This window comes from Solanum tuberosum, unplaced genomic scaffold (assembly GCF_000226075.1).
Source record: "Solanum tuberosum cultivar DM 1-3 516 R44 unplaced genomic scaffold, SolTub_3.0 scf00173, whole genome shotgun sequence".
Classification (NCBI taxonomy): domain Eukaryota; kingdom Viridiplantae; phylum Streptophyta; class Magnoliopsida; order Solanales; family Solanaceae; genus Solanum; species Solanum tuberosum.
The window spans coordinates 822,863-838,534 of NW_006239104.1; the positions used below are offsets into that span (position 1 = coordinate 822,863).

The 15,672-nt window shown below is 33.3% G+C and overlaps 1 long non-coding RNA gene across 1 annotated transcript in view; it reads right to left on the reverse strand.

Moving 5' to 3' along the window:
• Positions 1-6,268: 6,268 nt before the first annotated feature.
• LOC107061920 (uncharacterized) overlaps positions 6,269-15,672 on the reverse strand; it is a 24,066-nt gene continuing 14,662 nt past the window's right edge. Inside the window, exons 2-3 of the long non-coding RNA XR_001474318.1 lie at positions 7,535-7,563; positions 6,269-6,380 (exon numbers count right to left, since the gene is read on the reverse strand). This is a non-coding gene — a long non-coding RNA (uncharacterized lncRNA). The remainder of the gene's footprint in view (positions 6,381-7,534; positions 7,564-15,672) is intronic.

The window sequence follows — 15,672 nt, forward strand, 5'->3', positions numbered from 1 at the left end:
CACCCCCCCCCCCCCCCCCCCAAACTCATTACAGAGGTCCTCGTATAGTTTTTTTGGGAAAAACTTTTTTGGTGCTCCAAGACACCTGATCCATGCACTAAACATGTGAAAAAAGAAGAAATTCGTGTAATTCCTTAAAGTTGACTCGTAAATGCAAAATTATGCCTTAAAAATGGTGTGATTGTACGTAATACTCTCTCTCAATTCATTACGGAGGTCCTCATAATATTTTTTCAGAAAAAAAAATTTGGGTGCTCAAACGCGCCAAATACATACACACGAAAAACAAAGAAAGTTGCCCAATTCCTAAAAGTTGGCTCGTAATACGAAAAATTGTCTTAAAAAATTGTGTGACTATGCGTAATGCTCCCCCCATACGCATTACAGAGGTCCCCATATAATTTTTCAGAAATGAATTATGGGTGCTCCAAGGAACCAGATCCATGACCAATATACACGAAAATCAAGAAAGTGGCGTATTTCCTAAAAAATTGCTCGTACATGCTAAAATACGCCTTAAAAAAATGGTATGACTATAGGTAATGCTCCCCCTAACTCATTAAAGAGGTTCTCATAATGTTTTTTCAAAAAATATTTTTAGATACTCCAAGATGTCAGATTCATGGGCTAATACACAGGAAAAAAGAAGAAATTCGTGTAATTCTAAAAGATAGCTCGTAAATGTGAAATTATGCCTTAAAATGGTGTGACTGTACGTAATACTGTCTCAATTCATTACAGAGGTCCTCATAATATTTTTTCAGAAAAAAAAATATGGGTGCTTGAACGCGTCAAATACATACACACGAAAAACAAAGAAAGTCGCACAATTCCTAAAAGTTGGCTCGTAATACAAAATATTGTCTTAAAAAATTGTGTGACTATACGTAATGCTCCCCCATACGCATTACAGAAGTCCTCATACAATTTTTCAGAAAAGAATTATGGGTGTTCCAAGGAGCCAGATCCATGGTCAATACACACGAAAACCAAGAAAGTAGTGTAATTCCTAAAAGTTTGCTCGTACATGCTAACTTAAAAAATGGTATGACTATAGGTAATGCTCCCCTAACTCATTAAAGAGGTTCTCATAATGTTTTTTCAGAAAATATTTTTGGATGCTCCAAGACGCCGAATTCATGGGCTAATACATACGAAAAAAGAAGAAAGTCGCGTAATTCTAAAAGATAGCTCTTAAATGCGAAAATATGCCTTAAAAATGATGTGACTATACGTAATGTTCCCCAACTCATTACGAAGGTCCTCATAAAGTTTTTTCAAAATTATTTTGGGGTGCTCCAAGGCCCCAGTCTATGGTCTAATAAACACGAAAAATCAAGAGAGTCTCGTAAATGCGAAAATATGCCTTAAGAAATGTTATGACTATGCGTAATTTACTCCCCCAACTCATTATGAAGATCCTCCTAAAAAAAATCAAAAAAATATTTTGGGTGCTCCAAGGCACCAGATCCATGGGCTAATTAATACATATGAAAAATCTAAGAAAGTTGCTCAATTCTCAAAAGTTGGCTCGTAAATGCAAACATATGCCTTAAAAATAGAACGACCATACGTAATGCTCCCCCAACTCATTATGGAGGTTGTCATAAAAAAAATTCAGAATTTTTTTTTGGGTGCTACAAGGCGCCAGATCTATAAGCTAATACACACGAAAAAAACAAGAAGATCGCATAATTCTTAAAAGTTGACTCGTATCTTTGAAAATATGCCTTAAAATGGCGTGACTATACGTAATGGTTTCCCAACTCATTACAGAGGTCCTCATAATATTTTTTCAAATTTTTTTCCAAGACGCTTGATCTATGAGCTAATACACCAAAAACTAAGAAAAACACGTAATTCCTAAAAGTTGACTCGTAAATGTGAAAAAATACCTTACTTTTTATCTTGAACTTGATGAACTTGAACTTTATCTCGATCTTGACTTTTACTTAAGTTTGAGGGCTTCAAGCTTGTTCCCAAATCCGATGATCTTGATCGTTCTTGAACTTGAATGCTTGAATTCTTAAACTTGTATCTTATAGAGAATTTTATGGCATTTGTACCACATACTTTCTCTAGCTTCTTGTTTAGAATTTTCGGTTCTCCAAGTCCATCAAAGACGAAAGACTTTTTGCTGGGAGTAGTGACATCATCTTCAAAAGTTATATGGTTATTGCTTGCCCTATTTATGGAAATACGAACTGGCGGCGGTTGGTTATAGCCTAGGCCTTCACATGTGACTCTATGTAATTCTCCCCTAACTCATTACAGAGGTTCTCATAGATTTTTTTTAGAAATTTTTTTTGGGTGCTCCAAGACGATTGATCCATGTGCTAATATACACAAAAAATCAAGAAAGCCATGTAATTTCTAAAAGTTAGTTCGTAAATGCAAAAATATTCCTTAAAAAATATTGTGGACTATATGTAATGCTCCCCCCAACTCATTACAGAGGCACTCAATTTCAAAAAAAAATTTGGGTGCTCAAAGGCGCTAGATTCAAGGCTAATAACATGAAACAACCAAGAAAGTCGCTTAATTTCTAAAAGTAGGATCGTAAATACAAAATGACTTAAAATGGTGTGACTATACGTAATGCTCCTCCAACTCACTACAAAGGTCCTCTTAAAGCTTTTTTAGAATTTTTTGTGGGTGCTCCTAGGCCCTAGATTCATGGGCAAATACACACGAAAGATCAAAAAAACTGCATAATTTCTAAAAGTTGGCTCGTAAATACAAAAACACTCCTTCAAAAAATGGTGTGATTATACGTAATGCTCCCCTAACTTATTACGGAGGTCCTCGTAAAGTTATGTTAGAAATTTTTTTGACTGCTTCAAGGTGCTGGATCCATGAGTTAATACACACAAGAAACTAAAAAAAATGCATAATTCCTTATTTTACTATTCTTACATTTACTCAAATGTCTCAAAGAAATAAGGGGCTCTATAATAATGTAAAACTTCATGCATTAAATTGAAATGAATTATACTCATTTTAGTAGCTAACATATTTATAGTTATTAAATTTCAATAACCCTAGAATTATAGTCATTTTTATAAGTTAACTAGATATGAAATGCCCGTGCAACGTGTATCATTTTGAAAGAACAATTACTGACTTCTCTTTTGTAGTTTGATTATACTAAACAAAATATTGTTGTCATACAATAAAAGGGCATAAGCTATAATAATATTGACAAACTATTTTTATAAATACATAGAGTTTCCGAAGTACAAATGTCACGATAAATACGTCATTAGAATTTCTCTTATGCTCAACTGACCATGCTCCCTGGTAGAATTTGAGATCAAGGTGAGGGAGCTACACGAGCACTTGCAAGAGAGTGAGCCGCAAATTAAAAAGTTATATAAGCTATATTATAAAGTAATATTCAGCAGTCATAAGATGATATTCATTTGCTGAAATAGCTCATAGATTTCAGTGGTAGTTCGATTTGGTATTTGCTTAGCCCATACTACAAAGTGACGTCCTGATAGAGGAGTTTATGAATTCATTGCCAGATGTCAGAATTGCTTCAATTTTCATTTGTACTACAATAAAACACATGTACTTTAAGGCCTATGCGCAGAAGTATAATAATATTTTGAAATAACAAAAATGTACTGAAAATTTTCAAAATTACTAAAAGTTCAAAAAGCTTTTCAAAATAGAAGTACCTCCGTGACCGAAGCGAGTACTTTTGAATGACTTGTTTTCACATTAGCTTCTCTAGTTCTTTCTTCTAACTCTTTCCTCTCCGACTAATAGTTAAAACTATGAATATGTATCATTGTGCTACAAGATACAAGATATTTCTTTAGCTTAGCCTTCTCTTATCAATAGTAATTATTCTTGCAGCACAAATATATACTCAAGCACATATTATATATTCAAAGTAAACATAAAAAGCTTAACGGAGGTAAAGCACTCACCTTGAAACCTTGTTCGTCTACTTTCTTGTAATTGTAGGCATAATAGACAAGCTGACATTTTCTTACTGTCTTTAAAATGCAACGACTCTTTGGTAGACAAAATCTTCTAATTAAGGAAACTTCAATTGGCCAAACAAAATTGTCCTGCAAAATTGTCTTGTTCTTCTCCACAACTTAGTGCCTTCACGATCAAATAAAAGTATTTTCAATCAAAATAGCGTACACTCCTCGAGAACTCAAAATTTTCACTATCACAATTCATAGTGAGCATTCACTGAACTGTCTTCCTTTTTCAATAAATTTGTCCAAAATTCAAATACCCATAAACAAAAAAACTATACTGGCATTTTTGTAGTTGTGACAATCTTAGGCGATGAAATAGTGAAAGAAGAAAATTTTAATTAATATTGTCCTTCATTTTTCAAATTGCTTTGAATTTTTTATCGAAATAGTCTAGTGGACCGTTGTACTTGTACCCGTTTGTATTGTAAACCCTTCTACTTACTCCTTTGTCATTTGAACCCCCAAACACATTTAAAACTCAACTTGTTGAACCCTTTCAACTCGTTGTGACTCTCAATCGCGTTGATGTCACATTCCATGTCAGATAAAATTTGCCACATCATTTTTATTTTTATAATAATTTCTTTTTGGATGAAAAATCATAAAGTTTTGATGCAATTTTACAAAATAAAATTTTAATTTATTCTTTTAAATTAAAATTTTGAGTCTCCCTACATCATCTGCCATTTTCACCATGAAATGGCTCAATCGCCGGAAAAAGTTGCCGCTGCCACCACTCCTCTTGCCGGCGAGACCAAAAATACTCTCTCCCTCATTTGTCTTCATCTTCATGGCACACTTTCACCATTTTTCTTACCTCCTCCTTCTCTAACCTCCACAAATCCAAAAACCATTAGCCGCCGCACTAGCCTCGTTCCCCTCTCCACTGTCTTTCTTTTTCCGTACCATCGACGACTCCTGCGAACCATCAGGGACCCCCATATGCTCTCCCTCCTCTCCGGCGTACCAGAAGGCCAGAAAATTTCTCGTTGCCTCCGGTGTACCTTGCTGCCTCTGGTGTACCAGACCACCTAAAGAAGATGAAAGAAAGAAAAAAAAAAGGGTTGGACAAAACTGAAAATGGCTGAAAAAAATATAATAACTAGTACTACAAACGCAACCTCCCTCTTCCTTTTTCCCCTTTCCCCTTTCCCCTTAGTTTCACAGATCTTTGGCTGCTCTCTCCCTCTTCCTTTTTCCCCCTTTCCCCTTAGTTTCACAGATCTTTTGCTGCTCTAAACCATTAGCTGATGTTGAGAGAATCTGTAGTATCTTTTTGTTCTTTGTGTTTTGGAGTTGTACCAAGATTCTAGGGTATTTTGGTATTATCGAATTTTGTTGGTTTATCATTTCTCCAGAAGTTTGAGGCCAAATACGATTTATTTATAGATCACTTTCCCTTGATAATTTTGCATTAAAAAAAAAGAGATGGCTGAAAAAAGTAGGTCATTGGGCCAAGAAAAAGGGTTTTTTTTTTTTTCATTTTTAAGTTTATTATTTTATTCTTTTAATTTAAATATTTTTAAAATTTAAATATGATGTTCACTTGCCTTAATAGGCGTTTGGTTTCACTCTCTTGCCAACTCAATCATATTAATGCCACATAAGCATGGTCAATGGTCAGAGGGGTTTGATATATTGTGTTTTATTAAGTGTAAGGGTTCAGTTGGTAAAGTGTTAAGTAAAAGGGTCCATAATACAAACTGATACAAGTACAGGGGTCCACCAGACCATTGTGCCTTCTTTTATTAAGACGATGTTCTAACAGAATCAACCTCTCTACTACAATCTATAGCTTATATTTGGTAGAACTATAGTGCAAGAAAAAGGCTCCGATTGTCAAATGTATCACCAAAAGACGAGGACTTAAAATAACAAAAGGATCACATGTTCCAAACTATCAAATTATTTAGTATGCCAACTATTGATCGATGCCAGATCTCTTAATTTCTTTAGTTGGCATAGTGATAAAATATAAATGAAATTGGTCTTTTATGCAAGCTGGAAGAGAAGACAACAAATAGAAGAAGAAGAGATCCAAAGAAGAATTAGAAAAGTTGTGTCAGAGAGTAACAAGTTCCAAATGACGTTTTAAGATAATCAAGTAAGGAAATTTATCTGTTGTGGTGGCCACCAGTAATGACATGTCCCCATGCTCAAACAAACTTTAGATTAAGCTAGCATTTGATCAAAATCTTATCTTCAATTTTAGAGGCATAGTTAATAAAAACTTATTACACAAAACAACAAAAAAAGGATTGGTCTACTACATACCAACCGTTTGCTTGGTACTATCATGTGATGTATTTACTTCAAGGGATATCCTCGCTAGTTATTACCAACCTCATTTATTTGTGGTCTTCACGAAAACATCAAGACCTATCAGATAACGTCATCAAGACAGGAAATTACTATGTTCGTGAGAATGTATAAAGAAAAAAATGTCATGTTGAAATAAATAGAAGTGTAGATAATTTACCTAGTATTTGATCTATCCAAATAGAAGAAATTTCTTTCAATCACCATATTTCTATCCCCCAGATCATAGTCTAAGTATCTGTACTTGGATCCGTATTCCTATATCATGAAATTCAGATCATGAAGAATTCGACCTCTAAATTCACATTGGTATCAAACACCCTCACCCAAATCCGAGCAACTTAGGTTGAAAGCAAAAGAGTTCTGCATGTATCTTGCAGACTACATAAAGAACTTTGCATTTTTTTTAGTTTAAAAATACAGAGTATACAACACAAAGATGAAAAACAATTACTATAAAAGCATTTTCAATCTTTTTTGCAACTAAAACAGTCCTACAGGACTATATAGAACTAAAACCATTCACCTTGCCACATTTATTTGAAAATTAAAAAAAAAATAGATCTTTAAAATTTCTGTAAAGCTTACCAACTGACAACTGAGTTATTTCTATAGAAATTTCAATAAAATTTGTAGATGAAGGAATCAAGATCCTAAAACACTAAAAAGGAAAATTGTCTTTTCGCTCACCTCTCTTTTTATGTCTTTGAAAGAAAATACTTGAAACAACTTCTGTAATAAGTTGTATATTTCACGATTTTATTCTGCTAATTTGTGATTACATGTGTTTGATATGATTGAAGTTATATTGCATCCACTTCCTATGAACACACTAAAGACCATAATTGTCCAAATGTTTTCGATATAGGGCCTACTTTAAATATTGTGTCACATTCATTTGATGCTAGCAATTAAGGTCAAGATTTGCATCAACGGCAGAAACAACACCAAATACCACTATAGATTAACAAAATCCGAAAGACAATGACATCAACTATGTTTTTACATAGTGAATAGATCAATTTCACCATAGTAACTTTTGGGACATATAAAATAGACACCAAAACACAATTAAAAACTCCTGAAATGAAAACCCACAAATTCCAAGTTTTCATACCACAATTCAACTCTAACTTAGTTGTACTTGATACATAATGATCCCAATAAGAAGATTGTTATAAGCTAAATCAATAGATTGGGGAATCGATTCATACCTAATACCAGCAGCCTCATATTCTTCCATCTTTTGTGGCGCAGCCAGAATTTCAAAAAATGAAACACCAAATTAGCGCAAAGTTCAATATCATTTCTATATATAATATAACCAAAAAAAAAAATATAAAGTCTTCTTAATGAGAAAACATTTTGTTGGTAAGTTTGCCAATTTTGATAATTCCAAGTAAAAATAATTGCAAAAAGTTCCAAGTACATATGCAATGTCTAGAGTGCAACAAAGGATTCTAAGGAACGAAGCAACCATTATAATATTTGAAATACTACAAGTTCAGATTACCACTAAGTAAATCAAAAGCTAAAATATAAGGTGTTTACAGGCTTGTCATGCCACTATTACAAAAACAACTTTTAATGGCTAGAAACACCTTATATTTTCTCGATAAATATGTATTTATGGCAGCGGCTAGAAACATTACAACAAATTTTGTGATTATTTATAACGGTTGGCTAAGCAAACTCTTGATAAACAATCACAAAATTTGTTGTAATTTTCGGTTGTCTAACAATTTCTTAGTCAACCGCGATAAATGTCAGAACACAGTTCTTTGAACTAGTGAAACATTTTCTTCTTTTTATTACGATAACAAGCTTCTGCAATGCCACTACATTCTTTAGTAGAAACTTCAAAGGTTTGAAAATCTTTCAAACGTGTCATTAGGAAGCCAACAATCTTAACATTCTTGAAATTGGAAAATAATGTTTGGAATTCAACTCGGCAAATTGATATTATCTACTTTGGTGAAACATCTTAGCTCAAGCTGGCAAGGGGTTCGTAGAATTCAAATTTGATGTGTATGTTGAGTGACTCTAAAAGAGGGGAGGTTCGCAAAAGGCTGGCTACTCCATACATACTATACTTTGTTACATGTATTTATAGAGTTAGACATTTGCGTCTCAACTCTGAAAGCATCACCCCGTCAAGTTTTTGATAACTTAGAATGGAGATGTTGAAGTTATGAATAATATCTGTATGTATAGTTCACTGAGCAAAAAAGAAAAATCTCAAATCTTTTGTAGGAAACTTTCATGACCTCCACACATCAACAAGTATAAGTGTATATTATTTAGTACGTATTAAATAAGTTGCTTGTAAAGTTTTAAAATATTGTAAGGTCAAGATCCAAAATTATGTATTTAGAGTTCTTTACACACCCATGGATATAAAAATCATTTATATGAAACCATAAGAAACGTAAAAGAGAAAGAGGAGTTAGGATGAGAAAATTGTACCAATATTACCCTTATTTAGAAATGGGACTTCAAAATGACCAACACTGCATCTTTGTGTTGTACTAAGGGTAGTACTGATGGTACGTTCAGTTATCCCTTTTTTATCCGTCAATAGACACCTGTCCCATTTCCCTTTCACTTTCTCTAGAACTTTCTTGCTACCGTCTCACAATTTCGTAAGGGTTTTTGGTCGCCTCCTTCGTAAGCTCCGTCGATTTTGTCAACTCTTCTTTCCATACAGCTGAGCTCTTCAATGGCCGATCCATCTCTTCTTCAGCCTCTTCTGTTAGTCTGCAGAGTTTCAATTTCTGTCTGAAGCTTTCCTCAACATTTTCGTTTGCTTTGGATGCGCTGCGCAGGTATTTCTTTATCAGTTAACCTAACTTTCTCCGATTGCTAATTTGTCTTGCGTAGATACAGCTAGAATCAACGATTTACATGCTCAGCAAGAGAAAACTACCTAAAACTTACCACCGAAGAAAACACAAATAGCATTTCACATTTTTTCTGGTAGTGCCACAAATCGGTCAAACTGATAAATCTCTAAAATTGCCCCTCCAAACCGCAAAAGTCCCTTTCACACTTTCACTGCTTAGAACCTGCCGCTTTCAACGGTTTCTGCTTTTCTCTTTTCTCTATTGTTTATGCTTTCAATTTCACAGCTTTGTACTCTTCAGTTTTGGGATAGCTTTTGCCTTCTTCCTGCTATGTACACTCTTTTCCGTCTTTAGTTATGTTATAGTTGAAAGTATTTACTGCTTTATTCTCTCTTATTTATGTTATAGTTGAAAGTATTTAGTGCTTTATTCTCTCTTATTTATATAGTTGTGGAGTTAGCATTCATGTATTCTTTTATTAGCCTGCTTTATTTCTCGATAACCTTAAAGTTATTACTTCAAATTTATTTATTATGTTTATAGATCTTTCTATGTTTTATGTCTTCTCTTAATAATATATTCACTTTATTCTGATTTGTACACACAACTATACTCTTATTGTGCTTACTGATCTTTTCTCAAAATTTAACAGACGAAACCATTATGAAAGTTTACATCACTGCTTCCGTCTGTACATAATGATTGGATGAACATGATTCTCCTTTTTCTATGGCAGTCTGTGCAACTCGCAACAAAATCATCGTTAATACTTCATTTATATGCTACAAATGCTTCCCTTTGCCTTCTTCATTTTCAATTCTTAGGTAGAGTTGTATGTTGTCCAATGCACATATTCTTGTTGTTCACTGCAGTGATAAAGTTCAACAGTCAATATATTGCCCCAATCTTTTCCTGAAAATAGTACATCTTACTTTTCCCCCATCAATTTCGTGCACCTGTTGTTGTTTGTTCCTCTTCTGTTAGATTAAGCTGATATCCACTTCACTCTACTGATGTCAAACACATTACTATGCCAACACTGTTGTTCTGCTTTTTATTTGTTCTTTATTCTGTTTTTTCTTTCATACATACAAATTTTATTATGCTTGTACAGTTTATATGTCATACAACTGAATAGTAAGAGCTACAACTCTGAAGTAGTATAGTTTCTGTGCTCATTTTGCCTGTAGCTGCTTTGCTTCTATGACATTGTCAATCTCCTACTTTCCCATGCTCACATTCTACAGCTGTATATGATACATGCTATGTCATCTTTTCTAATTTTGTAATTTATCTTCATTCTTTGTCCTAACTTGCTTTTGCAAGAGTTTCTTACTGCTTTCTTGCTACATCAAACAGTCATTTATGTGGCTACAAGCTGCATTTTACTCTGCACTGCTGCTTTCATTTGATTCCTTTTCCCCTTTTCTCTAAACATCTGAAACAATGTACTGTTTTGTTAGGACTTCATTATCTAACTTCAGTTTTATATTTTACTCTTTTCTTCTACAGAACTTCCCCCTTTTTTACATTAAATGCCTGCAAACCACCTATTACTGTAAACTATTAAATGTTACTTCATACACTTTTGTTTCCTCATAATCTACTGATTGTTTATGGTTAATGTCTGCTCTTTTCAGTTACACAAAAGATATACACCATAGCGTTCATTTCTCCACCATGATTTCTTTGCATTACTGCAAAACCTGCTACTGAAATATTTCCCTAAGCCTTTCTTCTATTACAATGTTTTTGTTCGAACATCAATCTTTCACAAAATTTACTGTACAATGCTATTGTCATCTTTTCTTCCTAAAAAATCTTAGCTCTGCATATCCACATTTTTATCTAATTTGTTCTTGCATGTTTCACAATAAAAGTTTGGGTGCCTTTCCTTTTTCCAGTAGTTTTACTTCAGCTACTTTGAGCTGTTTCGCGGTTAAAAATTAACTAGAGGAAACAATTCAACATGCAAATAAACTGTCTGCTGAAAGTTTTCATTCAACATGAAATTTCCATTCATTCACATTAGGTAACAATACTGATGATCAAATATCCCATTTTTGCATCACTTGACATTCACACATAGTCGTAAATTGTTGATATCATGACATTCTTGCTCTACATTGTGCGACACTTTTCTTTAACAGAACAGTGTTACTGAACACGTTGCCCTTTTTCCTCTGTTAAATTACCCCACTTGTTAATCCTTACGTGACTTTGATACTGTGGGAACTGATATAGTCTCTTAATAATCGGTTTTACTTATTTCTAATTTTAACACTTACTATCCAAAAATTCCTATATGTATTTACTTATATCAGTCTTTGTATTCACTTCTATTTCCTGCAACTATAGTAGTCACATGCTTTACATTTTCTTTCTCCGTATTTTTCTTTCAGTTTACCAAAATACAATGCTTTGTATTCATGCCTCTTTCTTTTATTCCATTTCGGAATGGAATAATTTCACCAAATGCCGTGCAAATGTGCATGTTCACCATAGCATAGGTTGTAGGCTTAAACAAGCTACAATAATCTTACTCTAACATTACACAATAATGGAAGATTGTCAAAAAAACAAAAACCAACCAACTGTAACATCAATACAACACGGAGGCTTCAAGTGATAAAATTAGTATACACCACAGTCCCAATTTTGCCAGTATGACACCAAATCTTTCCACTGAAAGGTCAATCACTTCAACTCTGTTGAAGTAGCTTCGGTTTGACAGCTTTATCAAACAAAATTCTACGTTAAACACTTGTAGTAGTGAAATACTCATGTATATATAAATTAAAGTGCAAATGAAAACACACACTTAAAGGGAACACACAGTTTCATTTTAGGATTCTTCGTAGGTTGACTATCGACTTTTTGTCGCTTCCCCTGCAAGTCAGTCCAGCAAATTTTGGAGCTGCGTTTGTCTCAGCTCTACTCTTCTCAGCTTTCGCGTCAATAATTAACTCATTCTGATCTTCTGCATTTCATTCCACACAATTCTTTATCATCTTATCTAATAAAGCTACTCAAATTTTACATAAGCTACTATCAAACATCTTCATTTATTGGGTCTTTTATTTTTTTACAGAAATTTAATAAATCGGTTGTTTCAGATTCCTTTAAATTGCCACAAACAGAGAAAGAGCAATTGCAGTTCAGGTAACAATCTTTTTGACCTTATATTTGAATAGCTTATTGCTTTCTTTCTGTTAGTCATTCTACAGGTACTTTTTCCCATTCATTTTTCCTTTCTTACGTTTTCTTTTGATTCTTACCTTGCCTATCATAAACTGTATGTTATTTTCCTATATATATGCATGCTTTAGAATGTAAATAAATATGTATACAACTTTGCTGTACAGAGTGCATCTGTCACCATTTTTTCCAATTGTGCACCGGTTCTCAAACGGCCAATAATACCAGCCACAACTGTCACTGCGAATGTACTTTAAACTCTTTCCCATCTTACTTTCTTTCACTGAAAAATGCCATATCATCATTTCAAATTTCAGAATAAAATGATACGTTCAACTTATGATATCACATTAGTATCAAACACAATAACATGTCAAACAAGTAAGGGAAATCTCCACAGTTACTTCAAATTTTTCCTCCTTCGATGACATTTAATTCCTCTACATTATTGTTTCTCCTAGATTTGATCAAAACCTTCAACACCCATGCTCAATGTTAAACTAATTGTTTTGCTTGTTGTGATTATACTTCTTATAGATTTTCTCTCTGTCGTCTGTAAAATGTTTATAGGTCAAAACCATAATAGGTTATTTGATTAGTTTCAATAGTTTCAATAGAATAAGTACAATCCAACTATTCTTTATATTAAACAATCATTGCCAAGAGAGAAATCTAATTTAATTAGCCTTATATAGGACGACTGTCATAGAAGCTGGATGTCATAGACATGTTCTATTCTTAATTTGTCTAGCTGTTGAAAAAAAACGTATGATGCTGCCTACTCTCAATTATCTTTCAATTTCAATATATTTTTATGTCTATATGCCCTTCAATTTAGGGATAATTTCATTCTTATATTCTCATAATTTAGTTTTTACCTTCAAATTCCTTACTACAAAACAAATGACATTATTCTGTTTGTATTATTTTCATTCTAATTCTTACTTTCCCAAATGTTACAGTCATATGTCTCAAATGTATGGTATTTTATCCCACTGGTTCTGTTGTTACATTCATTTACTATTGTCTCGGTTTTTTTTGGTCAATTATACGTACTTTTCCCAGATTACATTAAGTTATAAATTTATTTAAGAAATCGTGAACTACTTGAAACAGGAATGAAAAAAAATATAGATAATGTCTTTGCCCAACAAACAACTTCCGATAGAAATTTGCGTCGACGTACTAGATATGCAGAAATGTCACCAGAGAGAAAAAACCTACTTCTATCCCAACTAAGACAAAAAAGGGCTGAATCAAAACGAGAAAAACTCCTTCGTCAATCCAATGGTACTGCCACTCTTACAATTAGCACTTCTTCAATATCTCCTCAACAAGGTCAGCTAACCATATTCTTATCTTCCTTCTGTCAAATCTCTCTTCTGAATATCTATACCTATAGTTACGCGCTTCAACTGATCCACTGTTACTACTTTTTTTGGCTGATTTTGTTACTGAAGCTTGCAAACCTACAACCCTACCAGTTACTTCAACTACAGGAGAACGTATAGTTAATTGCTTATCTACCTTCGAAGTAGGTCAGTTCTAAAATATTACTTCAACTATTTCTACTATATTCATTTTTCATAATTACACAGCTCTTTTTTAACCATTTTTTTCCCTCATGCTAGGATCACCATCAACTACATCTCATGTTGCAACCAAATTAACTTCCACATGTACTGCAAACAAAGGTATGCTTCTTTTTGCCTAATTAATAAAAAAACGTGTATTCTTGTTACTTTATATGTAACAAATAATTGCTTTGTGCCATGCACAGGTAGAAATAACTTAGAAGTTCATCTACAAAATGATAATTTATTGCCAAAAGATTACTTGATTTTAAAGAAAGTTCCAAATTGAAAATTCTGTGTAGCAAAAAGGTTTCAATATGAATTGCCAGGTTTCTGTTGTGATAATGGATCAATTAGACTATCTTCTTATACTATGCCTACTGAGTTGCGAAATTTGTTCTTGGGTGATTCCAAAGAATGTCAACATTTTCGCACTTACAGTAGAGCCTACAATAATATGTTTGCCTTCACTTCGCTTGGAGTGCATTATGATAGAGAATTAGCAAAGAGAAATCGTGGCATATATACATTTAAGGTCCAAGGACAAATATATCACTTCATTGATGATTTGATACCGTCAGCAGGAAAACCAAAAAATATACAATTATATTTCTATGATAACCAAAATGAGCTAACAAATCGAATGACATTATCAGATAATCTTAATGAGCTGATTGTTACAAAGCTCATGGATATACTAAAACTTAATCCTTATTCTACATTTCTAAGATCGTTAACAGTTATTCCAAATTTATTCGAATTTTACATTGCTCTAAACTCAAATTCCAATTTAGACCAAAGAACACATAACTTACCAACTTCATCCGAAGTTGGGGCAATTTGGATTGAAGATCACTTAACTGATAAAATTCATGCACCACATATTCGAATTTACACTCATAGTAACAAAAGCCAATTGGTCAATTACTATTATGGATGTTATGACCCATTACAATATCCACTATTGTTTCCTTATGGTCAAAATGGTTGGCATTGTGGTATTAAAAAATTCAACAAGACATACATTTATTCTAACACACAAATTTCTTCTGAATATGACCAGCTACCAAGTATAATGAATATGACTTCTATTGATAGACTCCTTCACATTGAATCTAAACTTTTATCAAAAGGATTAGGCAAAAGAGAGACTGTTTCTTGTCGTGAATATTATTGTTATAAAATTCAAATAAGAGATGAACAACCAAATGACACTTTATATTCTGGAAGGGTTTTTCAACAATATATAGTTGACCAATATATCAAACTTAAGACACAAAGATTAGACTTTGTTTCATTTAATCAAGATCTATTTAGAGTTGAAGCCTTTCAAGGAATTATTGATTTATTAAGGCAAGGAGAAAGAGATGCTTCCAATATTGGGAGACAAAAGTTCCTTCCTGGTAGTTTTATAGGAGGCCCAAGAGATATGCGTCGAAGATATATGGATGCCATTGCTTTGGTACAACATTTTGGAAAACCAGACATATTTCTAACAATGACTTGTAATCCTTGTTGGCCTGAAATACAAGAACATTTACAGCCAATGGAAGAGGTTCAAAATAGACCTGATTTAGTTAGTAGAGTATTCAGAGCAAAAGTCGAACAACTTAAAGAAGATATTAAAAAAAACATATTTGGAAAAGTTGCAGCTTTTATGTATACAATTGAGTTTCAAAAACGAGGTCTTCCACATGCCCATTTTCTCATTATACTTATGGATGGATATAAATTGCT